This window comes from Pituophis catenifer, unplaced genomic scaffold (genome assembly GCF_029215685.1).
Source record: "Pituophis catenifer annectens isolate HBS135680 unplaced genomic scaffold, rPitCat1.0.hap2 SCAF_8, whole genome shotgun sequence".
NCBI lineage: Eukaryota > Metazoa > Chordata > Lepidosauria > Squamata > Colubridae > Pituophis > Pituophis catenifer.
In genome coordinates, this window is record NW_027256888.1 from 80,132,173 (window position 1) to 80,155,684 (window position 23,512).

General features: G+C 47.2%; 1 protein-coding gene across 1 annotated transcript in view; it reads right to left on the reverse strand.

Annotated features, from left to right (window-relative positions):
- Positions 1-17,400, reverse strand: part of SMOX (spermine oxidase) — a 61,403-nt gene extending 44,003 nt beyond the window's left edge. The window contains exon 1 of the mRNA XM_070948825.1: positions 17,357-17,400. The gene's annotated coding sequence lies outside the window, so the exon portion shown is untranslated. The remainder of the gene's footprint in view (positions 1-17,356) is intronic.
- Positions 17,401-23,512: the final 6,112 nt, after the last annotated feature.

The window sequence follows — 23,512 nt, forward strand, 5'->3', positions numbered from 1 at the left end:
TCTATTCTATTCTATTCTATTCTATTCTATTCATTTCTTCGTCCCTCTGTCCCCTTCCTTTCTTTCCTTCCTTCTTTTCTCTTGCTCCCTTCCTCCTTCCCTCATCTTTTAACATTTCCTTTTCTTCCTTCCCTTTCCTTCCTTCATCCCCTTCCCTTTTCTTTTCCTTCCTTCTTTCCCTTCCTCCCTCCCTCTTTTAACTCCTTCCTTCCTTCCTTCCTCCTCTCTCCCTCCCTCCCTCCCTCCCTTCCTTTCTCCCCTTTCTTTTCCTAATTTGCTACGAAGTATATAAAATCTGGACCTGTGGAAAGTATCCCAAATGAAGCAATGAATGGGTTGCTATTATTCCCTTTTTAAAATTAAAGGGAAAAAAAATGGATGAAATATTTGCACATGAATAAATGAATAAAGCCCCATGTCCTCCTTTGGACAGGAGATCCAGGGAGAAAGGAAGTAACCCCCATCTACCAAAGGGTTTTCTTTTATTCAAAGCAAAACTCTTTTTTTTTTCCCCAAGGAGAATGAAAAGCTATCAACAAAAGGAAGGATCGGAAGGAAACTGGCTCTTTTCATGCCTCCTTCTCTTTTCAAGGCCAGCGAAAGCTGAAAGAGAAAACAGCTTTCACTAAGAAGCATATTCAGTAATGTTGGGACTCTTTTCTTAATTCTTAATGGCCCCTTTTTAAAACAAATGCATCAAAGGCAGCTTAGGATAGCAGCCTTTACCTGCCCCACTGGTGTGAAAGAGGAAGGGGGGGTGAGAGGAAGAGGGAGAGAGAAAGACAGATAGAGAGAGGGAGATAATGGATGGATGGATGGATGGATGGATGGATGGATGGATAGATGGATAGGACAGGACAGGACAGGAAAGGACAGGACAGACAGGCAGACAGACAGATAGATACCGTGTTTCCCTGAAAATAAGACTGGGTCTTATATTAATTTTTGCTCTAATAGACGCATCAGGGCTTATTTTCTGGTTTTTTAGTAATTTGTCCTCTTCTCTGAAAATATAGTAAACGAATGTGCAAGACTGTTTAAATATATAAAAAAAGGATTCCACACCACTGGGACTCAAGAATAAGAATAAGAATAAGAATAAGAATAAGAATAAGAATAGGAATAGGAATAGGAATAGGAATAGGAATAGGAATAGGAATAGGAATAGGAATAGGAATAGGAATAGGAATAAGAATAAGAATAAGAATAAGAATAAGAATAAGAATAAAAGTTTAATACTCGCTGCTCAAGAACAAGCACTACAAACTAAGGCCATGAAAGCAAAGATACAAAAATCCACCGACAATCCAAACTACCGACTTTGCAACAACAAAGTCAAAACTGTTTCACATTTAATATGTGAATGCAGCAAAATCGCACAAACTGATTACAAAGCTAGACACGACCGAGTTGCTAAATTAATCCACTGGTCATTATGTAAAAAATACGACCAACCTATATCTGAAAAGTCATGGGAACATAAAGTGGAAAAAGTTGTCGAAAATGAGAAGGTGAAGATCTTGTGGGACTTTCAAATACAGAGGGATCGTCACTTGGAACACAACACGCCAGATATCACAGTTGTCGAAAACCGAAACGTACAATTTATTGACATCGCGGTACCAGGAGTCGCCAGGGTCGAAGAAAAAGAACTGGAAAAAAATCATGAAATATCGCGATCTGGCCATCGAAACTACACGGCTATGGATGAAACATGTAACAGTGATACCCATTGTCATCGGGGCATTTGGTACCATGTCCAAGAATTTTATAAGATACATCAGCAAGTTGCAGCTTCCTGCAATAACACCAGCGGAACTGCAAAAAACTGCGCTAATCGGAACATCGTACCTCTTAAGAAGATTCTTGGTTGATCCCTAGGACGCTGGCAGCAACCCGTATCAACCATTAGCACCAGTCAATGGTATTTGTGACGCATTTTTGAATGCTCAGTTGACTGAGTTTCATGTTTAATTAATAAAGTAACAAATAATAATAATAATAATAATAATAATAATAATAATAATAATAATAATAATAATAATAGTGTGTTTCCCCAAAAATAAGACAGAGTCTTATATTAATTTTTACTCCAAAAGATGCATTAGGGCTTATTTTCTGGTTAGGTTTTATTTTAGGGGAAATACGGTACTAAATGCATCCATCCGGCTGAAAAACTTAACTGGGGCTTATTTTGGGGGTAAGGCTTATATTATGAGCATCCTGAAAAATCAAGCTAGGACTTATTTTCCGGTTAGGTCTTATTTTCGGGGAAACAGGGTAATAATAATAATAATAATAAACAAGACTCAGTACCGGGATGCAATTTGGCAGCAAGGAAAGAGGTTCAAATGTATTAATTTATTTATTTATTAATTCAATTTATATGCCGCCCTTTTCCAGAATGGGAACTTCATTCTCCGGAATGGGAACTTCATTCTCAGGAATGAAGTTCCTGAGCTGGAAATGGAACAGGAAGAGGGTGTTCCAATAAATATACAACTGTTTTGCAGAATCCGGTACCTTGGGGTAAGTAAGGGGCAGCCTTTTATTTTTCTTCAAGCATTCAAGCCACAACATTCAGAGGGAAAATGCCATTTTCTATCTTGGCCTGGCAAATACCACATTTGTTACCCAGAGAAACAGTAAAAGGCAGCCAGGAACATCGCACAGAGCAAGGCTGGGGAACTAACAAGAGCTAATATTCACCAGAAATACATAGAGCCTCCATGTTCAGGAAGTGTGTTTCTGAATAGCCGGGAGCTATTTCAAAAAAAGATATTGAGACTTTGGAAATAGAGCAGAGAAGAGCAACATAGATGATTAAAGGGGGCTGAAGACTAGAACATATGAAAAACGGTTGCAGGATTTGCAACCAGTCAAAGAAAAGAAGGATTAGGGGGGACATGATAGCAGTATTCCAGTATTTGAGGGGCTGCCACAAAGAAGAGGGGGTTCAACTGATTTTGCAAAGCACCTGAAGGCAGGACAAGAAAGAATGGATGGAGACTAACCAAGGAGAGAAGCAACCTAGAATTAAGGAGAAACTTCCTAAAAGGGAGGACAATTAACTAGTGGAACAACTTGCCACCAGAAGTTGTGGGTGCTTCATCACTGGAGGTTTTAAGAAGAGACTGGGCAGCTATTTGTCTGAAATGCTATAGGGCCGTGATGGTGAACCTATGGCACGCATGCCACAGGTGGCACGCAGAGCCATATCTGTGTGCACATGATCGTTGCCCTAGCTCAGCTCCAGCGTGCATGTGTGCGCCGGACAGCTAATTTCCGGTTCCACCAGAAGTCGGGAAACAGGTGGTTTCCGGCCTCCAGAGGGCCTCTGGTGGGATGAGGAAGGCTGTTTTCACCCTCCCCAGGCGCCAAGAAAGCCTCTGGAGCCTGGGGAGGGCGAAAAACAGATCTACCAGGCCCACCGTGCCATCACATGCGGGGGGAAAGCAGGGGATTCGCGCACGCATGCACGTGAGGGCGGGGCGCATTGAATTATGGGTGTGGGTATGCACGCGTGTGACACCCCCCCCGCTCCCATTTTTGGCACGCGATGGCAAAAAGGTTAGCCATCACTGGTATAGGGTCTCCCTGTTTCTACAGGGGGTTAGGCTAGATGATCTCCCAAGGTACCTTCCAGCTCTATTCTGATTTGAAAGACTCTTTCCTTTGAAGGCCATGGACTTAAAGCTTTTAATGTCCTTGAAAACAGATGCTTCTTCCCATTACAAAGATATTAGAACCTGCCTGTTATCTGATTAGGTAATCATCTCCACTCCAAAGGATGCGGAATTCTTGGCTACAGCCCTCACACTTGGCAAGATAATCCATCCGTTAATTGTGTTGTTTCCTTTCGGGCGGTTTGGCATTCGCATTTTGACATGCGATGTTTTTCTTCTCTAAATCTCTGTTTTGTCCTGAGGTGTCTTCACGCCTCCTCTCAAAACTGAGATCCGGTTTGGTCCACCTTTCCCTTAGTCTTTGAAAGATATTATCCCAAACCGAGAAAGCTTAAAGACAGGTAGCCCAAAATTTATTTTATTTTTATTTATTTTTTTTATTTTATTAAATTTTTTATACTGCCCTTCTCCTGCTGGACTCAGGGCGGTGAACAGCCAAGAATAAAAACATCACATACAAAATTTAAAATTTTTAAAAGAATTAAACAAATTTTGGACCAATAAATTTAAAACACCCCAACTAAAATCAATTTACAGTTTAAAATATCTAAAAATATCTAAAAATATGTAAGGGGGGATTTAAAAAATGTTTGTTGCTAAGTGAAAAAAATTCGTTAAGGGAGTTTTGCCCCGTTTTACGACTTTTCTTGCCACGGTTGGTAAGCAAATCTGGCCTGACCCCGGGACCCTACGACCGTCGTAAATAGGAACCAGTTGCCAAACGGCTGAATTTGATTGCGGAACCACGGGGGGGGAGGGGATGCTGCAAAAGTCGTAAGTGTGAAAAACGGTCGTAAGTCACTTTTCTCAGTGCTGTTGTTAACTTTGAGCAGTCACTAAATGAAACGGTCGTTAAGTCCAGGACTATCCTCATTTCCAGTTCTCCTTCCCATATTTGCAAACGCAGCATTGGGTTTACACAAATTGGCACGCGGCGAATTTTTTTCCTAAATGGTTCTGAATAGCTTGCAAATTTGGAATCCGTCTCCGTGAATCTGGAAAATTAATTCAGGAGAATTTTTATTTATTTATTTATTTATATGCCGCCCTTCTCCGGAGACTCAGGGCGGCTTACAATGCGTTAAGCAATAGCTTTCATACTTTTGTATATTTTATACAAAGTCAGATTATTGCCCCCACAAACTGGGTCCTCATTTCACCTACCTTAGAAAGGATGGAAGGCTGAGTCAACCTTGAGCCTGGTGAGAACTGAACTCGCAGTGATTGCAGGCAGCTGGAAGCTAAACACTACCTTTAACAGTAGCATTAGTCTGCTGCACCACTCAGGCTCCTTTCAGTCCAAACAGGAGAAAAATGTTTTAGGGTTTTCTCAGGCCAGTTTTTAGCCCCGTTTCAATCCACGCAGAAGACAGAGAGAAAGAGAGAGAGAGAGAGAAGATGCTGCAGAATCCGAACTCGGAAGCATCACCATAGGGGGAAAAAAAACAGCACAGCTGGGAGCCGACCTTTGTGCAATGCACAAATGCCGACACACAAAAACACCAGTTGCAATGCAGCAAAAGGATTTTTTTACTAGATTGCACACACGAAAGGCCTGTAGTGCTGGGAAGCCTCCTTGTGTGCACTCACACACAAGCCGACAGACACACAACAACACCTGTTGCGTAGAGCAAAGCGGTTTTTACAGGGTTGCACACACGAAAGGCCAGCAGTGTTGAGAAGCCTCGGTATGTGCACTCACACACAAGCCCACAAACACACACAAAACGCCAGCTGCTCGTTCAAGAACAAAAGTGCGGGAGACTGCCTGAGCGTGTGCATGTTTACACAGACACATCTAGCAGTTGCGTGCCTTTCTATCTATCCTTTCATGACCTGTGGACTTCAACTCCCAGAATTCCTGAGCCCCTTTTCTCACTCCCAGAATTATGGCCCTTTCGTGACCTGTGGACTTCAACTCCCAGAATTCCTGAGCCCCTTTTCTCACTCCCAGAATTATGGCCCTTTCATGACCTGTGGACTTCAACTCCCAGAATTCCTGAGCCCCTTTTCTCACTCCCAGAATTATGGCCCTTTCATGACCTGTGGACTTCAACTCCCAGAATTCCTGAGCCCCTTTTCTCACTCCCAGAATTATGGCCCTTTCATGACCTGTGGACTTCAACTCCCAGAATTCCTGAGCCCCTTTTCTCACTCCCAGAATTATGGCCCTTTCATGACCTGTGGACTTCAACTCCCAGAATTCCTGAGCCCCTTTTCTCACTCCCAGAATTATGGCCCTTTCGTGACCTGTGGACTTCAACTCCCAGAATTCCTGAGCCCCTTTTCTCACTCCCAGAATTATGGCCCTTTCGTGACCTGTGGACTTCAACTCCCAGAATTCCTGAGCCCCTTTTCTCACTCCCAGAATTATGGCCCTTTCATGACCTGTGGACTTCAACTCCCAGAATTCCCGAGCCCTTTTTCTCACTCCCAGAATTATGGCCCTTTCATGACCTGTGGACTTCAACTCCCAGAATTCCCGAGCCCTTTTTCTCACTCCCAGAATTATGGCCCTTTCATGACCTGTGGACTTCAATTCCCAGAATTCCCGAGCCCCTTTTTCACTCCCAGAATTATGGCCCTTTCATGACCTGTGGACTTCAACTCCCAGAATTCCTGAGCCAGCATGGCTGGCTCAGGAATTCTGGGAGTTGAAGTCCACAGGTCATGAAAGGGCCATAATTCCCCACCCCTGAAGTTCCAAGCTGGAGGAAGAGATGGGACATATATTTGTTTTAAAGCAAAATGTTTTCTCCTCATAAATCAAACTCTGGACCTTCAGCATCACAAGAGACCCCCCCATTTAAGCCGCAGATGTTGAAAAACCTGCCAAAGGACCAAAATCACAAAACTCATTTTTTTCCGTCGGATGTTTTGGTTCAGCCGTGTAAAAGAGGAAGAGAAACTTGAAGCTGCCTTCACTCTTTCATGTTGAGTTAGCATTTTTAGTGGTGTTTTCCCCCTCTGCTTTGTGACCGCATTTCTCGTGCCAGTTTTCAGAACTTCCACAATGAACTATATTGACACTGTCTCTTTCCGGGGGAGAAAAAAAAAAACACCACAATAAGTTTCTGTGTTCTCTTACACAGTAGGAAAAAAGAAATAGTAATTCAGTTCAGAAAGAAAGAGCACTTCAGGTTAAGAAGAGACTGGACAGCCAGTTGTCTGGAATGGGTACAGCTGTGGGGGTGGACTAGAAGACCTCCAAGGTCCCTTCCGACTCTTCGTTATTCAATATTCAGTTCAGGCCTGCTTAAGTCAGACTAGTTAAGTTCAGGCCAGTTAGAACAATTAATCAGCGGAACAACTTGCCTGCAGAAGTTGCGAATGGACTTCAAACGGTCGCTAAACGAATTGTTGTAAGTCAAGGATTACTTGTACGCTATTAGAGGGTCGAAATCAGGGGAGAAATCCAGCAGGTTCTGACAGGTTGTGGAGAACCGGTAGTGGAAATTTTGAGCAGTTCGGAGAACCAGCCAATATCATCTTTGGCTGGCCCCAGAGTGGGGTGGGAATGGAGATTTTGCAGTATCCTTCCCCCAGGAGTGCAGAGGGAATGGAGATTTTGCAGTATCCTTCCCCCAGGAGTGCGGAGGGAATGGAGATTTTGCAGTATCCTTCCCCCAGGAGTGCGGAGGGAATGGGGATTTTGCAGTATCCTTCCCCCAGGAATCGGGTGGGAATGGAGATTTTGCAATATCCTTCCCCCAGGAGTGCGGAGGGAATGGGGATTTTGCAGTATCCTTCCCCCAGGAGTGCGGAGGGAATGGAGATTTTGCGGGTATCCTTCCCCCAGGAGTGCGGAGGGAATGGGGATTTTGCGGGTATCCTTCCCCCAGGAGTCGGGTGGGAATGGAGATTTTGCAATATCCTTCCCCCAGGAGTGCGGAGGGAATGGAGATTTTGCAGTATCCTTCCCCCAGGAGTGTGGAGGGAATGGAGATTTTGCGGGTATCCTTCCCCCAGGAGTGCGGAGGGAATGGGGATTTTGCAGTATCCTTCCCCTGCCACGCCCACCAAGCCACGTCCACCAAGCTACAGCACGCCCACCAAGCCACGCCCACCAAGCCACGCCCACAGAACCGGTAGTAAAAAAAAAATTGGATTTCACAACTCGTCGAAATGGCTTGCTGGGATCATTCTGGAAATGGTTTGAACTTTAAAACACTTCCCAAATGTCGAAACATTCTTGCTTTTGACATAATTTAATTTGAAACACTTTGCACCCCAATGGCAGGTATCTCCAAGACATCTTTGAAAAACAACTACAATCTCATTTCTCAGAATCAGGACCCCAAAACCTCTTTTCACTCAAGTGAACTAAAACAATGATTTTGATTAAGCCCTTCTGAAACAACCTCGAGACAAAATGTACCCAAATATAAACACTTCCCAACAGAGAGGATGGATAATTATCCAACAGAAAAAAAAAAAAGATTTGATTAGCCATTTGACCAATTAAACATTTCTAAAACATTTCGTGCTCTTTTAAAAGGAAAACAAAAACTAAGGAAGGAAGAGGTCCTAGAACAGGGCTAATTGACTTTTTAAAATTAACTTTTTTTAAAAAAAACAAACAATAATATTGAAACCTGCGGTGGCACCCTTAGTCAGGAAATATAGTTGGGGCATTCCGTCAGCAAAACATACGATTTTCAGGCAAAACAAAGCAGAAAGCAGAAGTTAAAATAAAATTAATGCAGCGTGCGAAAAGAAGCCGAGAACAAGTTTTGTTTTCCACTCTTATCGTCACCACAATAAATTCAAAAGGGAATTTTTTTAAAAAAAAAAAAACCCTCTTTTGCAAATCACAAATTATCTTTGCAGACTTTTCAATGAATGAATGAATGCATAATTTAATTCGTTGAATTGAATTAAAGAATTGGCTTGTTTGATGTGAGAGATGGCCTCCCACTCCAGAAAACTGACTCTGGGCGGCTTAGAAAAATCTGTAAAAAAAAAAAAAAAGTACTTCCAAAAAGTAAAATAGTTAAAACAATTAAAACAGTAAAAAAATAGGCAGTCTGGACTAAAACAATGAGAATAACAAATGGTGCAGACAGTGGAAAAAAAAAAACCCTAATATTTTCCAGTTGAAAGAAACAGATTAAATCTTTTCTGCTCACTGCAAACTTTTTTTCTATTGCTACTAAAGCATTTTAGCATTACTTATTTCTTGGCTACTACAACACAACAACCTCCTCCTAATGACATTTAAAAAGTAGGCAGACAGTCTGAATGTTTTTTTTCTTGCAGTTTTATATCTTGGGCTCTACAAATCTAGGTCAATTCGATAACTTCTAATAATGGGATTGAATAGAGTTGGATAAAGGTAAAGGTTCCCCTCGCACATACGTGCTAGTCGTTCCCGACTCTAGGGGGCGTTGCTCATCTCCGTTTCAAAGCCGAAGAGCCAGCGCTGTCCCAAGACGTCTCCGTGGTCACGTGGCCGGCATGACTCAACGCCAAAGGCGCACGGAACGCCGTTCCCTTCCCACCAAAGGTGGTCCCTATTTTTCTACTTGCATTTTTTACCTGCTTTCGAACTGCTAGGTTGGCAGAAGCTGGGACAAGGAACGGGAGCTCACCCCGTTCCGTGGCGCTAGGGATTCGAACCGCTGAACTGCCGACCTTTCGATCGACAAGCTCAGCTTCTTCGCCGCTGAGCCACCGCGTCAACTAATACCCAGCAACTAATTGCAATAAAAGATGTTGAGGCCAGGAAGAAGAGGGAAAAGTAAATACAGGTACTCCTCGAATTACAACAGCTCATTCAGTGACCGTTCAAAGTTACAACGGGACTGAAAAACGTGACTTATGACCGTCGTTCATAGTTACCACCTTTGCAGCATCCCCACGATATGGGATCAAAATTCAGATGCTTAACAAATGTCTCCCTTAACAACAGAAAATTTGGGCTCAATTGTGGTCGTAAGTCGAGGACTACATGTAACAGTAGTCCTTGACTTACAACGGTTCATTTAGTGACTATTCAAAGTTACAACGGTGCTGAAAAAGTGACATGTGATTCCCTTTGGCGACTTTCTGACAAGCAAAATCAACGGGGAAGCCAGATTCACTTAACAACCTAAGTTTCTAAGTGAACAACTGCAACGATTCATTTAACAACCGCGGCAAGGAAAGCCGTACAAATGGAGTAAAACCTCACTTAACAAATGTCTTACTTAGCAACAGAATAAATAAATACATGCCAGCTGCCATAGAGTCCAGTTTTTGATCATGTGACCAGGGAGGGGATGTTTGTTTGTTTTATTTATTTATTTATTTATTTATTTATTTATTTATTTAATTTAATTTAATTTAATTTAATTTAATTTAATTTAATTTAATTTATATCCCGCCCTTCTCCCCGAAGGGACTCAGGGCAGTGAACAGCCGAGAATTAAAATAACATACAATATAAAAGTTAAAATAATTAAAAATAAATTAAATTAAACGGCTGCCCCAATTTAAAACCCCTAGCAATACAATTAAAAATCTAGCCCCTAAAACCTATTCAGGCCAGGCCGGATGTTGGGAAGTTTGTAAGTGTGAGGACCAGTTTTAAGTCCGTTTTTTCCGCCGACGTTGTAACTTCGAACGGCCATTAAGCAAGTGGTTGTAAGTTGAGGACTACCTTGTAAGGTAACTTTTCGTAGCAAGGGGGATACCATTGGAAGAGCTGGAAAAGGAAGTTGGTGAAAATGCCCCTAGAGAAGAAATATACGTGGTCACCCAATCGTCACTGAATTTGACAGCACATAATCTGTCAATCAATCAATTCCTAGAACCCATAAGGTTCTAAGGAAGGTGTGTTGGTCCTAAGGAAGGAAGGTGTGTTGGGTATGCTCGGCGCCTTGAGTTCCTTGTAAAAATAATAAAGGCAGGACCCAAATAAACAAACAAACAAATACAAACAGAGAGCAAATCCTACTGCCTTCTAATACTGATGATGTTATCTAGTGAGGTCATGAAAACATCTGCAAGAAAACAGCCAAGCTCAGAGAGCACCCAAGATTCCTACTCCTACTCCTTCCCGTCTCTGCAACACCCCTTCACTTCTAGCACTGATGATATTACCTAGTTGGGTCATGAAACGTTTGCAAGAAAACAACAAAACTCAGAGAGCACTAAGGATCGGTCATCGTCCTCCTCCTCCTCCTCCCTGCAACCCAGAGGTGCTATTCAGCAGGTTCTGACCAGTTCTGGTGAACCCGTAGCGGAAATTTTGAGTAGTTCGGAGAACCGGTAAATACCACCTCTGACTGGCCCTGTCCCCATCTATTCTCTGCCTCCCGAGTCCCAGCTGATTGGGAGGAAATGGGGATTTTGCAGTAGCCTTCCCTTGCCACGCCCACCAAGCCACGCCCACAGAACCGGTAGTTAAAAAAATTGAATCCCACCACTGCTGCAACCCTCCTTCCTTTCTAGCACTGATGATATTACCTAGTTGGGTTATGAAATGTTTGCAAGAAAACAACAAAACGTACGAGAGCGCTAAGAACCGGTCATCGTCCTCCCCCATCCTCCTCCTCCTCCCTGCAACTCCTCTCCCTTCTAGCACTGATGATATTACCAGCAGGAGACCCTATACCATTTCAGATAAGTGACTCTCCAGTCTCTTCTTAAAAACCTCCAATGACAGAGCAGCCACAACTTCTGGTAGCAAGTTGTTCCACTGGTTAATTGTTCTCACTGTCAGGAAATTTCTCCTTAGTTCTAAATCGACCTCCTCCTCTTTGTGGCAGCCCTTCAAATACAGGAATATTGCTCTCATGCCCCCATAGTCCTTCTTTGTTCTAAACTAGCCAAACCCATCCTGCAAAATCCTGTTTTTTAGATGTTTTTGTCTGCAGGCCTTGCAACATCTTAGTTGCTCTTCTCTGCACTTTTTCCAAAGTCTCAACATCTTTTTTGTAACGTGGTGACCAAAACTGGATGCAATATTCCAGGTGTTGGCCTTACTAAGGCTTTATAAAGCGATACTAACACTTCACGTGATTTTGATTCGATGCCTCTGTTTATACATTCTTGTGAAGCTTTATCTATCTATCTATCTACCTACCTACCTATCTACCTATCTATCTATCTATCTATCCTGTTTCCCCGAAAATAAGACCCAACTGGAAAATAAGTCCTAGCATGATTTTTCAGGGTGCTCGTAATATAAGCCCTACTCCCCAAATAAGCCCGAGTTAAGATTGTCAGCCAGATGGATGCATTTAGTACCGTATTTCCCACAAAATAAGACCTAACCAGAAAATAAGCCCTAATGCGTCTTTTGGAGCAAAAATTAATATAAGACCAGGTCTTATTTTCAAACAGGGTATCTAGCTAGCTATCTAGCGATCGATCGATCGATCTATCGATCTATCACCCTGTTTTCCCTAAAATAAAACCCAACCGGAAAATAAGCCTTAGCATGATTTTTTCAGGATGCTCGTAATATAAACCCTACTCCCAAAATAAGCCCCGGTTAAGATTGTCAGCCAGATGGACGCATTTAGTACTGTATTTTCCCCAAAATAAGACCTAACCAGAAAAGAAGGCCTAATGCGTCCTTTGAAGCAAAAATTAATATAAGACCTGGTCTTATTTTCAGGGAAACATGTTATCTATCTATCTATCTATCTATCATCTATCTATCTATCTATCTATCTATCTATCTATCTATCTATCTGTCACCTATCTATCACCTATCTATCATCTATCTATCTATCTATCTATCTATCTATCTATCTATCTATCTATCCATCCATCTATCTATCTATCATCTATCTATCTATCACCTATCTATCATCTATCTACCTATCTATCTATCTATCTATCTATCTATTGATCACCTATCTATCTATCTATCTATCTATCTATCTATCCTGTTTCCCCAAAAATAAGACCCAACCATAAAATAAGTCCTAGCATGATTTTTCAGGATGCTCGTAATATAAGCCCTATTCCCAAAATAAGCCCCAGTTAAGATTGTCAGCCAGATGGATGCATTTAGTACCATATTTTCCCCAAAATAAGACCTAACCAGAAAATAAGCCCTAATGCGTCTTTTGGAGCAAAAATTAATATAAGTCCCGGTCTTATTTTCAGGGAAACATGTTATCTATCTATCTATCTATCTATCTATCTATCTATCTATCTATCTATCGTTCTCTCTCTCTCTCCCTCTCCCTCTCTCCCTCCCTCCTCCTCCTCCTTCTTCTTCTTCTTTCTCTCTCTCTCTCTCTCTCCTTAAACTGAATGAAGCTGATCTTTATGGACATCAGCAGTTTTTAAACAGCCAGAGATGCTTTTTCTGGAACGCTTCCACTGACACATAAACACCAAGGGAGCCCCAGATAGCACACTTGCTCAACACAAAGGGAGCCAGATTGATGCAGTTAAAACCAGCAACGATGTCCCCTCCCCTAATGTAAGGGGGAGGGAGGGAGGGAGGAGGAGGAGGAGGAGGAGGAGGAGGAAGGGCAAAAGACCAAAGGCTTTGTTTGCAAATTCCTTTCTCTCCATCCTTCCATATTGCAAAAAAAAAAAAAAAGACATGTGGGAAGATTCCTCCCCCCCCCCTCATCTATCCCCGCTTGGCATCTCCGACTGGCCATCGCTGGAAACTAAAATAAAATAATAAAATAAAATTCAAGGAAAGTTGGAAAGGAAGCCCAATCAGCAATTTTATACATTCATCCAACAAGGGGGGGGCTTCGATCTTGCATTTTTGGGGGGGACGGGGAAGCTGCAAGAATTGAGATACCCCTGGAAACCGAAGCTGTAAAGCTGTAGGCCCATTATCCTTTTCTCACCAAGAGTTCTAAAAATTGTGTTTATTGCCTTTCTTTTCTTTTTTTTTTTTTAACCTTTGCCTCCGAATCCTCGTGTACCAGCCTCCGTTCAAAACGCCACTCGGATGCGTGATTTTTTTTTTTAATAAAAAAAAAAATACAGAAATATTTTCGTCTGATTTTGGGTTTAAACGCTTTTGTTATTCCAACAGAATTTCACAGTTCGGAGGCGCTGCCTTCTGTTGCAGCTTTCTTTCTTTCGTGACATTTGGGGTGGGGGGGAAATATCAATATTAGGGGGCGATTCATAAATACGTGGTGGTAGGATCAAATAGATTGCCTTTTCCAGGAAAGAGCCGGGGAATGGTGTCACGACAGGAGCAACACATTCAGACATGCTATTTGTCGCCCAGGAAATAATAATAATCCTGTAATCCGGTGGGGAAACTGAGGCCAGCAAGAGAAAAGAGAGCTATCCCTTGAAAACAAAGGGAGGAGAGCAAAGTCGGATGCAATTCTACACCTGTGCAAATGCAGTGTGCAAATGTAGCCCCTCGCACTCGCACAGCATCCCAGATTTGCACACCCATACACAAACCTCGCAGTCCAGTTTCCCAGATTTACACAAACCTCGCACTCCAGTTTCCCAGATTTGCACACATACACAAAACTTGCACTCTGCAGCTTCCCAGATTTGCACACCCATACACAAAACTTGCACTCCGTAGTTTCCCAGATTTGCACTTATACACAAACCTCGTGCTCCACAGCTTCCCAGATTTGCACACCCATACTCAAAACTCACACTCCGCAGCTTCCCAGATTTTCACACCCATATACAAACCTCACTCCGCAGCTTCCCAGATTTGCACACCCATACACAAACCTCGCACTCATTTACCATATTTGCACACTTATACACAAACCTCGCACTCGTTTCCCAGATTTGCACACCCATACACAAACCTTGCACTCCGCAGTTTCCCAAATTTGCACACCCATACACAAACCATGCACTCCACAGCTTCCCAGATTTGCACACCCATATACAAACCTCACTCCGCAGCTTCCCAGATTTGCACACCCATACAAACCTCGCACTCATTTCCCAGATTTGCACACCTATACACAAACCTCGCACTCGTTTCCCAGATTTGCACACCCATACACAAACCATGCACTCCACAGCTTCCCAGATTTGCACACCCATATACAAACCTCACTCCGCAGCTTCCCAGATTTGCACACCCATACAAACCTCGCACTCATTTCCCAGATTTGCACACCTATACACAAACCTCGCACTCGTTTCCCAGATTTGCACACCCATACACAAACCATGCACTCCACAGCTTCCCAAATTTGCACACCCATATACACAAACCTCACTCCGCAGCTTCCCAGATTTGCACACCCATACACAAACCTCACACTCATTTCCCAGATTTGCACACCTATACACAAACCTCGCACTCGTTTCCCAGATTTGCACACCCATACACAAACCATGCACTCCACAGCTTCCCAGATTTGCACACCCATATACACAAACCTCACTCCGCAGCTTCCCAGATTTGCACACCCATACACAAACCTCGCACTCATTTCCCAGATTTGCACACCTATACACAAACCTCGCACTCGTTTCCCAGATTTGCACACCCATACACAAACCTTGCACTCCGCAGCTTCCCAGATTTGCACACCCATATACACAAACCGCACATGCAACAAGAAGCAGGGCGAGGTGACTCTAAGCCGGAGAGACAATGCAAACATTCAACCCTCTCTCTCGTGACACATAAACACACACGTGTGTTTGTCAATGAAGCACTTGAACTGCAGCAAGCTGACATCAGAATAAGGGGAAGGGAGGGGTGTTTGCTGACAACACAACTAACCCACCAGAATTCTTGCTCGCCTCCCCAATTTAAAAGGAGGGTAAGGGGGGGGAGAGGTGAGCACACCCCAAAAGGCACATCCTCCAGATTTAAAAGGGGGGGGAAGGAGTTTCAGCCCAGCTGAATGATGGACTCTACACTCCCCCCCCCTCAATTTTAATCCTTAGAAAATATTCCCTAGTTCGATGGGGTGAATATCCTCCCATCCACCCCCCACGAATGGCTGAGATAGGTAGGGAGGGTCTTTAGATTCCTTAGGCGCCCACTGCAATCAGCTCATTGTTCCCCTGCAGGATCTTAGCAAGGGGAGGGAGGGGGGGGGCTTTGAAAAATATAAATTGTCGTCCCCCCCCCACCCACTCCCCTCTCCCCCACTAAACCGGCTGCTCTCCAAGCCAGGTGAGCGATCCCGCTGGCTGGCCGCGATCCAGCGGAGTCGCAAACACGAGGCGTGCGGAGGGCGCCCGGTTGGAGAAGGCGGCTGGAGAGGCAATAACAAGGCCATTTGCTGAGCCCGGGAGGAAAAAAAAAGAGGAGGAAAAACAGCCGCCGAGGAAGGAGGGAAGCGGGGAAAGGAGGGAGGGGGGAAAGAGGAGGTGGGGGGAAAGGCAGCCCCCTCCCCAATTAGCTGGAAGCGAGTTGGGGGGGCTTTGATTTGCTTCCCTGGCTGGGCAACCCCCCCCTTTTCCGAAATCTAGGACGGTGGGGGAAGGGAGTGTAAAGGGAGACCCCTCCCCAGGAGGGAGGAGGGGGGCTCGTTCTCTGCAGCCCCTTCCTCAATTAGCTGGAAGCAGATGGGGGGGTTGCTTCCCCGGTTGGGTAAAGCTCCCCACTCCGAGAGATCTGGGGCGGTGGGGGAAGGGAGACCCCTCTCCCGGGAGGGGGAAAGGAGGGGGGGTCGTTCTCTTGCAGCCCCCTCCCCTATTAGCTGGAAAGCAGACTGGGAGGGGGGGGTTGCTTCCCCGGCTGGGCAAACCCCCTCCCCTCTCCGAGATCGGGGGACGGTGTGGGAGGAGGAAAGGGGTCGAAGGGAGACCCCTTCCCCAGGAGGGGAAAAGAGAGGGGGGGTCATTCTCTGCAGCCCCCTCCTCAATTAGCTGGAATAGCAGGCTGGGCGGGGGGTTTGCTTCCCTCCGGCTGGGCAAACCGCCCCCCCCTCTTTTCCGAGATCTGGATCCGTGGGGAAGGAGGAAGGGGGAGGGGTGAAGGGAGACCCCTCCCCAGGAGAAAGCAGGAGGGGGGAAAGAGGGGGGTCGTTCTCTGCAGCCCCCTCCTCAATGAGTTGGAAAGCAGGCGGGAGGGGGGGCTTTCTCCAAGATCTGGGACGGTGGGGAAAAGAGGTATAAAGGGAGACCCCCTCCCCAGGAGGGGAAAAGAGGGGGGGTCGTTCTCTGCAGCCCCCTCCCCAATTGGGCTGGAGGGGAAGCTGGGCGAGCCCCCCCCTTCTCCAAGATCTGGGACGGTGGGGAAAAGAGGAAGGGGGTATAAAGGGAGACCCCTCCCCAGGAGGGGTGAAAGAGGGGGGTCGTTCTCTGCAGCCCCCTCCCCAATTGAGCTGGAGGGGGAGTTGAGCGAGCCCCCCCCCCCCTTCTCCAAGATCTGGGACGGTGGAGAAAAGAGGAAAAGGGGTATAAAGGGAGACCCCTCCCCAGGAGGGGGGAAAAGAGGGGTCGTTCGCTGCAGCCCCCTCCCCAATTGGGCTGGAGAGGGGCTGAGCGAGCCCCCCCTTCTCCAAGATCTGAGACGTGGGGGGAAAGAGGAAGAGGGGTATAAAGGGAGACCCCTCCCCAGAAGGGGGAAAGAGGGGGGGTCGTTCTCTGCAGCCCCCTCCCCAATTGAGCTGGAGCCCCCCCCCCCTTCTCCAAGATCTGGGACGGCGAGGAAAAGAGGAAGGGGGCCATAAAGGGAGACCCCTCCCCAGCCCGAGAGGAGAAAGACCCCCCTTCCCCTTATTTTGCCCCTCCGGGGGTCGCCGGGGTACCTCTCTCTGCGGGCGACGGGGAAGGAGGCTCGGCTGGCTCTGGGGGGCGGCTGGTGCTGGAGCCCTGCGGACCCCGCGATGGGCAGCGGCGGCGGCGGCTGGTGCGGCAAGGCGGGCGACGACCGGCGGCCTGCTGCTCGGCAGCCCGTCCTTCCTCCTCCTCCTCCTCCTCGGCCGCCCACCGGCACCGGCTCCTCCTCGCAGGCGGCCCCTCCGGCCACGCCTCGCGGCAGGCAAGCAGGAAGGCGGGCGAGCCCGGCTCCGGCCGCTGCCAACCGCTTCCTGCAACCTTGCAAGGGGGCTAAAAGCGGCGGGGTTTCTGAGGACGTGCAGAGCGCTCGCTTTGCCCGGGCTTAATAAAGGCGCTCTGCGGTTCACGGCTCGGCGAGCGATGCTTTCGTCCCGTCCCGTCCCCCCCCCAACCGAGCCTCTGGGCATGGGCAGAGTGCCCGATCCTAGGTCGAAGGATCTGCTCTCTGGGCATGGGCAGAGTGCCAATTCCTGGGTCAAAGGATGGCCTCTCTGGACATGGGCAGAGTGCCCCAATCCTAGGCAGAAGCAAGTTTGCTCTCATTGGCTTTGCTGGGGTTACCGCTCCCCAAGGCTATCTCCTCTGAGCATGGGCAGAGGGCCTTATCCTGGGTCGAAGGATCGGCTCTCTGGACATGGGCAGAGTGCCAGATCCTGGGTCGAAGATCAGCTCTCTGGGCATGGGCAGAGTGCCAATTCCTGGGTCAAAGGAAAGCCTCTCTGGGCATGGGCAGAGTGCCCCGATCCTAGGCAGAAGTGAGTTTGCTTTCATTGGCTTTGCTGGAGTTACCGCTCCCCAAAGCTATCTCCTCTGAGCATGGGCAGAGGGCCTTATCATGGGTCGAAGGATCGGCTCTCTGGACATGGGCAAAGCGCCAGATCCTGGGTTGAAGGATCAACTCTCTGGGCATGGACAGAGTGTCCGATCCTGGGTCGAAAGGTTGTCTCTCTGGCCATGGGCAGAGTGCCAGATCCTGGGTCGAAGGATCGGCTCTCTGGGCACGGGCAGAGTGCCCCGATCCTAGGCAGAAGCGAGTTTCCCTTCATTGGCTTTGCTGGGGTCATCACTCCCCAAGGCTATCTCCTCTGAGCATGGACAGAGGGCCTTATCCCGGGCAGAGTGCTAGCTTTGCTGTGGTCGCTGCTTCTGAAGCGCTCCTCCTCTGACCATGGACAGAGTTCCCTGATCCTGGGCAGAAACGGGTCTGCCTTTGTTAGGTTGGGGCCTTGCCTCTGAGCATGGGCAGAATGCCAGATCCTGGGTCGAAGGATCGGCTCTCTGGGCATGGGCAGAGTGCCAGAACCTGGGTCAAAGGATGAGTTCTCTGCGCATGGGCAGTGCACTGATCCTAGGCAGAAGGGAGTTTGCCTTCATTGGCTTTGCTTGGGGTCACCGCTCCCCAAGGCTATCTCTCCTCTGAGCATGGGCAGAGGGCCTTATCTCGGGCAGAAGGGGAGTCTGCCTTTGTCAATTTGGGGGTCGACCTCTGGGCATGGGCAGAGGGCCTGATTCTAGGCAGAAGCAATCCTGTCTTTGTTAGCTTTGTTCTGGTTGTCGCTCCCCAAGGGCACCGCCTCTGAGCATGGACAGAGTGCCCCAATCCCGGACAGAAGCAAGTCTGCCTTCGTTACTTTCCTGTGGTCATTGCTCCCCGTGGGTATCTCCTCTGAGCATGGGCAGAGTGCCCCAATCCTGGACAGAAGCAAGTCTGCCTTCCTATCCTGTGCCGTTCTCCCAAATCCAAACAGAGCATCCACAAAGCGGAGCTGAACCCGAGTCTTTGCAACTTCTGGCTGTGCTGTGGTCTCCGGAGCTACACAGAGTTCTTCAGAAAAAAGATCCTCGGAGTTATGTGTAGGCTCAACATTCCACCATTACCCCCCCCCACCTTTTTGGGGGGGCGGGGGGGATGGAGTTAACCAATAGGCCTGCAACAAAATATTGCATTTTGGGGCTCTTTACGAGATACTTCTCAGTAACAGTAACAGAGTTGGAAGGGACCTTAGAGGTCATTTAGACCAACCCCCTGCTCAGGCAGGAGATCTGTACTAGGGATTCGAACCGCCGAACTGCTCAACTTTCTGATTGACAAGCTCAGGGTCTTAGGCAATGATTTTTCAATGATTTGCCTTGCTGGAAAACTGGATGGGAGGGGGGCAGGTGCTCCTGAGGCCTCTGCCTTCCTCCCCCCCCCTCCGCCCCCCCCTCCCCACCCCCCCCATCCTGGGGACAGGATGGGTTCTGACGTTATCGTCACGTGGCTATCCAGGCTTAAACTGATTTACTTTCCTAAACGGGCTAAAGGCGGAATCCTTGGTGCTCTCTTTGAGTTTGGTTGTTTTCTTGCAGACGTTTCAATGACCCAACTAGATAACATCATCAGTGCTACAAGAGAACCGGGGATTTGTAGACAGGAGGAGGAGGAGGAGGATGTGGGGTTCTTGAACTGGATATGAATACCCACACTCTGCTTGGTTTTCTTGCAGACGTTTCATGACCCAACTAGGTAACATCATCAGTGCTAGAAGGGTTTATCAAGAGGAGGAGGAGGAGGAAGACGAGGGGGAAAAAACGAGGAGGAGGAGGAGGAGGAGGAGGAGGAGGAGGAGGAGGAGAAAGATGAGAGGATTGTGGGGCTCTTGGTGCTCTCTGAACTTGCTTGTTTTCTTCCAGACGTTTCATGACCCAACTAGATAACATCATCAGTGCTAGAAGGGAGGAGGGCTTATCAAGAGGAGGAAGAGGAAAAGGAGAGGACTGTGAGGTCCTTGGTGCTCTCTGAGCTTGGCTGTTCTCTTGCAGACCTTTCATCACCCAGCTAGGTAACATCATCAGTGCTAGTGCAGAGTAAAAGAAAGGAGAAAGCATCTGGAGCTGACCAAGGACTTACGGAATGCTGACTCAGGAATTCTGGGAGTTGAAGTCCACAGGGTGTGAAAGAGCCAAGTTTGCCTACCGCTGCCCTAACTTAAAGAGTACCACCATCCAAGAATGCACTGCCCAACTCTTTCCCTGCATTTGGTGATAAAAACATGGCTCACAACTCCTTCCCCTGCAGCCCAAACCTGAGGCTACACCCCAACAACCCCCCAATCCGGGGCTGTGACCCCCACCCGCCCACCCAAGCAGAGCTGGGATCACTGCCGCAGCTACTCAGTTGCCTGGGCTTGTGGTGGTCCAAGGAGAATCCGGTACCTACCTCCACAAGCGGCGGCGTGTCCCAGGTTCCGCAGCGGATCGTATTGCACCAAGCTAAGTTCGAGTCCTTGGCCGAGGACTCAGAAGGCAGCCTTGAAGGATGGATCCAGGTGCAAAGGTGCGGCAGGAAAAGAAAGAACAGCCCGGGTTCCAAGAATAAATTGCAGGTGTGTGAACACACCCAGGGGCAGGAGCAAGCCAGGAGGGCCCATCCTGCCCCAGAGGAAACCAAAGACACACCCTGAGGCTGGACACAGAGCCATCAATGAATAGAATAATCAAGAGTTGGAAGGGACCTTGGAGGTCTTCTAGTCCAACCCCCTGCTCAGGCAGGAAACCCTAAAGCAGTGATGGGTTGCTCCCGGTTCACACCGGTTCGCAAGAACCGGTAATAAAAATTTGTAGTAGTTCGGAGAACCGGTAATAACATTGGCTGGCCACGCCCCCTGCGAACCGGTCCCCGGCCTGGTCGCCACTCACTTACCCCGCCTACCTCATCAGAGGCCTTTTTTTTTTTTACTTTTAAAAGCATTTTTTCTACAACCTCTTCAGCCGAAAACATGCTTTTAAAAGTAAAAAAAAAAGCCTCTGATGATCGCGCGGCTCAGCTGGGATCGTCAGAGGCTTTTAAAAGCATTTTTCCTACAACCTCTTCGGCCGAAAACATGCTTTTAAAAGTAAAAAAAAAAAGCCTCTGATGATCACGCGGCTCAGCTGGGATCGTCAGAGGCTTTTAAAAGCATTTTTCCTACAACCTCTTCGGCCGAAAACATGCTTTTAAAAGTAAAAAAAAAAGCCTCTGATGATCGCGCGGCTCAGCTGGGATCGTCAGAGGCTTTTAAAAGCATTTTTCCTACAACCTCTTCGGCCGAAAACATGCTTTTAAAAGTAAAAAAAAAAAAGCCTCTGATGATCACGCAGCTCAGCTGGGATCATCAGAGGCTTTTAAAAGCATTTTTTCTACGACCGCTTTAGCCGAAGAGATTGTAGGAAAAAAAATGCCTTTAAAAGCCTCTGACGATCCCAGCTGAGTTGCCTGATCGTCAGAGGCTTCTAAAAGCATTTTTTTTTTGCAACCTCTTAAGGTTGTAGAAAAAAATGCTTTTAAAAGTTAAAAAAAAAAAAGTTGGTCACGCCCACCCAGTCCCATTACCCTCACACCAAGCCAGGCCCACAAAATAAGCCACGCCCACAGAACCAGTAGTAAAAATTTTTAGAACCCACCCCTGCTCTAAAGGCCTCCATCGCCCCTTTTCCAAGGGTATCACGGTGCCAGGAACTTGCCAGCTCGGCCGCCCGTTTCAAACACCTCGCGATTCGTCCTGGAGAATCCGCCGTGCATGTAGTCCTCGACTTACCACAAGTTCGTTTAGCGACCGTTCGAACTTTCAACATCACCGAGGAAAGTGACTCGTGACCGTTTTTCACACAACTGTGGCGGCATCCCCACGTGGTCACGGGATATAAATACGGACCCTTTGGCCAACCGGCTCGTATTTATGATGGTTGCGGTATCCCGGGGGGTGGAGGTGTCACATGTTCTCCTTTTGCGACCTTCGGATGAGCGAAGTCAATGGGAGAGTCAGATTCAGAGGTGGGTTTCAGCAGGTTCTGACCAGTTCTGGCGAACTGGTAGCGGACATTTTGAGTAGTTCGGAGAACCGGTAAATACCACCTCTGACTGGCCCCGCCCCCATCTATTCTCTGCCTCCTGAGTCGCAGCTGATCGGGAGGGAATGAGGATTTTGCAGTATCCTTCCCGTGGAGTGGGGTGGGAATGGGGATTTTACAATATCCTTCCCCTGCCACGCCCACCAAGCCACACCCAAAGAACCGGTAGCAATGGTGAAATCCAAATTTTTTTACTACCAGTTCTGTGGGCATAGCTTGGTGGGCGTGGTGTGGCTTGGTGGGTGTGGCAGAGGAAGGATACTGCAAAATCTCCATTCCCGCCCCACTCCAGGGGAAGGATACTGCAAAATCCCCGTTTCCTCCCCACTCCAGGGGAAGGATACTGCAAAATCCCCATTTCCTCCCCACTCCTGGGGGAAGGATATTGCAAAATCTACATTCCCACCCCACTCTGGGGCCAGCCAGAGGTGGTATTTGCCGGTTCTCTGAATTACTCAAAATTTCCGCTACCGGTTCGCCAGAATCTGCTGGATTTCATCCCTGACCGGTAGTAAAAAATTTTGAAACCCAGCACTGATCAGATTCACTTCACAACGGTGGCAAGAGAGGTCGTAAAATGGAGCTGGGCTTACCGCGCCGTCTGGCGGAGCAGCAGAAATCTGGGGCTGCTGAGCTGCCCGCCGTAACCCGAGGACAACCTGTAATGACAACGTCGATGAAATTAGACTTCGTTTCTAAAAAAAGTCCTCTGCCAGTACCTTTCCATCGAGAAAACGCGAGGAAGCCAGAGGTCATCTAGGCACACCGGTGAATTGACCACGAAGGCAGAGCAAAGGTCGAATCCAGCTATCAATTTGCTAATGAGGGCATTAATTAAGATGATAAAAAAAAATTTCTTCCAAGGAGCCACTCCTGGAAAATCACAGTGTAAAAACTCCGCTGCGGAAGCAGCTGAAATACAGGATTAAGCTGGGTGAGGTTGTCCAGGCTGGAGAACAGCTGGAGGGTCAGAGACGAGACACAATTCTTTTGGGTGTGTGTGTAAGCCGCCTGTTGTTGGCCCAACAGGTCCCGCAGGGGTGTTCCCGTCTTGCAAATGGAAACTGGGAACGGACAGGTGCTCTAATAAAATTCTTCAACCTGGGCTTCCAAGGAAGATGCAATCTTGGGTTTGTTTAAGGAGCTTTGATGTCTGCTTGAGTGATCGCTTTTATCTGTGGGGCTTATCTTAGCTCTTATCCCTTGGGGCTCTGTGAGCTTTAGTTGCTTTCTTGCAAACGTTTCATGACCCAACT